The 3228-nt window shown below is 40.5% G+C and overlaps 1 pseudogene; it reads left to right on the forward strand.

Moving 5' to 3' along the window:
* The first annotated feature begins 273 nt into the window (after window positions 1-273).
* Window positions 274-2658, forward strand: LOC121992363 (annotated as a pseudogene).
* Window positions 2659-3228: the final 570 nt, after the last annotated feature.

Genomic DNA, 3228 nt, shown 5'->3' on the forward strand with positions numbered 1-3228 from the left:
ATCCCTTCGCGCCTTTGCCTCTGCCCAAAACCCTATACACGCCACTGCCCTGCGCGACTTCGACTTCGACTTCGTCTTCCTCTCTGCCCTTCGCCTCCTTCGTCCCTAACGCTAAGGCGACCTTCACACTACCCTCGAAGATGAGAACGAGGAGGAGGTGCCAAAGAATGGGGAGGATTTCGATTTTGACGGAGCCGTGGCGGAGAAGGCAGCCGGCACGATCGGGGTCAAATTAGGGTTCCATGGGAAGGGACAGGGAGAGGGATTGGGTGATCGAACTCATTGTTCTCTAGCTCCTTCCTCAACGCCAACGGCCAGTCGGACGCGGTCGCGAAGGTGGGCCGGATCTACTCCCGCGGCCTCCTGCCTCAGCTCATCTCCTTCACCCTTTATTACCCAATGCAACGATTCCTATAGGCTCAAAACATCATCAACCCCATGGCCGTCATCGTCGTCGCCGTCCTCCTCTTCCATATCCTCATCTCCTAGCTTGCCGTCTTTGTCCTTGACTTCGGCCTCCTCGGCGCCTCCATCACTCTCAGCATCCCTTGGTGGGTGCTCGTCCTCTCCACTTGGCTCTACATCATCCTCATCCCTTCCTGCAGGGCCACCTGGACTGACCTCTCTATTAAGGTCTTCACCGGCATCTGGCTCTTTTTCAAACTCACTGTTTCATCAACCATCATGCTCATGTAAGTCAACCCTCCAACTTTCTCCCCCTCTCTTCCTCTTCCCCCTCGCTCAAACTCACATTCATCATAGCTTGGAGATTTGGCACATCCAAGGTTTCGTGCTGATCACAGGCTACCTCCTAAATCCAGAAATCTCACTCAATGTCATATCTATCTGGTAATCAATGACCACACAGCTTATCAATTCCTATCTAAATTTCTTACTGACAGTGTGATCGATTCCAGTGCAAATTAGTGGAATTGGGACTTCATGATCATGCTCGGCTTGAGCAATGCCGCAAGGTTTGACGACTACTGCACTTGCATCAATCTCCATGAATCATTCACTAATAACCAGAGGTTGTTTGTTGAAGTGTGAGGATAGGGAATGAGTTGGGGGCTGCTCATCCTCGAGTCGCTAAGTTTGCAGTCCTTGTTATGGTGACGACCAACTTGATCCTTAGCTTGATCATCAGTGTGTTGGTCCTCATACTGCACACGCTCTTGCGCAAGCTCTACACCAGCAATCATTAATCTAACTCCTCTACTTTCCATCTCCATTTTCTTGAATGGAGGTTTGTCAATTCTGTCTAGTACAACATTGATCTAAAATTCTATAATTATTTTTTTTAATGGACGACTAGCTTCAAGTGTTCACGAGGATGGATGATGTAGGAGTTGCTATTGGAAGTGGGTGGCAAGCCATAGTGGCTTATGTAAATGTGGGTGCTTATTACCTGATTGGACTTCCCATCGGCATTGTTTTTAGATTCAAGTAGTTTAGCTACTACTGTAAGTGAAAACTAAGATTTAAATTACTCTTTTGATCTGTTTTGATTTAGGAAAAATATTAAACAATTGTTTTTGATGCTGCTGTGGCTCAAGGAATATGGTGGGGATTGATCATTGGAGTCTTTGTTCAAACGATCTCTCTCATCGTCTTAATTGTCAGGACAAACTGAAATAGAGAAGTTCTCAAACTGCTGCTCACCCATGAAACACTTTTTTTTCATAAAAAATTATCAAAATTTTCATTGTCTAAAAATGGTGATAGAATTTTTTCCCTCTTTTAGCCTAATGAAATAGGACATATGAGAATGACCTCTGTTTGCAAGTGGACAAAGCGATCAAACGCTTGAAGCATACTGTTGATGAAGATACTTTAGCGATAGTCGGCGACATCAAGTGACTAGTCAGCAAAGTTAAGTTTTGTGAACATTTCGTGTAGTATGTGATTTACACTGAAAAAGAATTCTTTCATGTTGTTCAGTCACTTTGCTTATTCTTCAAATCCAGAAATATATTATACTTTTCTAGCAACTTCTGTAGTACAACTTAGGCATAGGAATAACTACTAGACTTACTAATGTAGCTGCATATGGTAGTTGCAGGTCTAACCTTCTGTTGTATGAATCTAGACTTGGGATGATTAGGTTTTGGTTCAAGTATTCTTGTTAGGTTTTGGTCCATAGTAAGCTACATTATCATTCTCTGCTTGAAATGGAATCACATAATTAGTTGTTACATTTCGATTTAGAACATTTTTCAAGATATACTTATTGTTCTTGTGAGATGTCATATTGATCTATTTGAAATGGAATCACATATTGTAATGTATGTTTTTTTAGTATAGTTAGCAACTTCTATGTTCTCTTTGTGCAACTACTTTTGAGATTCCAACTTACTTTAATTTGTTGTGTAAATACATATTGTAAATATTCACATTTGCAAGGCATGATATATTATTAGTTTGGGTGAAAGACAAGGTGCTTCCCTCTAATTTTCAATCTAACTGTTTCAGATTCTTTACACACCTACAAGGTAGAAAATCTGCAAAAGCTTGGTGAAGATGAAGAATATGCTCGAATTATGGCAAGACTAGAAGAACTAGAAAAGATAGAGGAGCTTGAAAATAGAAATACTTCAAAAGATAACACTCAAAAGAATGAGCACAGTTCGTGATGGAGATGGGGGTAGCAAAGCTAGAGATAAAGATAAAGATGAGGACATTGAGGTTGGTCATAGTCTCTCGACATCAGATCATAAATATGAAGCTGAGAGATGAAGGCTAAGATAGAAGTCTTGAAAACGACACAAATACTTGTGGCAAGTGGAATACTTGGATGCATTTTAGATTAAAGCAGTGTTGGAACATTGTTGACAGGGAAATCTTTGATTGTTAGAAATTCCTGATTTTTGTACTTGACTTAGAGAAATTTGTGAGCTTTGTAAAATTATTATTAGATGAATAAAAGTTATGTATTCATATTTTTATTATATTTTATAATTTTTTATTTCTATTTTAAGTGATCAATAAATTATGATAATTTTTAAATTTTAAATTTAAATTATATATTTTAAATAAATATTAGTGATAATTGTATGATATTTTAACTGCAGCGCGTATCGCGTGCTGCGAATGTTGTTAACAACAGCGCACAGTGCGCACTGCAAATGTTGTTAACCGCAGCGCATGGTGTGCGCTGCAAATGCTCTTATTCGCAGCGCACCGTGTGCGCTGCGAATGCTTTTAACCGCAGCGCGCGATGCGCGCTGC

This window comes from Zingiber officinale, chromosome 6B (genome assembly GCF_018446385.1).
Source record: "Zingiber officinale cultivar Zhangliang chromosome 6B, Zo_v1.1, whole genome shotgun sequence".
Lineage (NCBI taxonomy): Eukaryota > Viridiplantae > Streptophyta > Magnoliopsida > Zingiberales > Zingiberaceae > Zingiber > Zingiber officinale.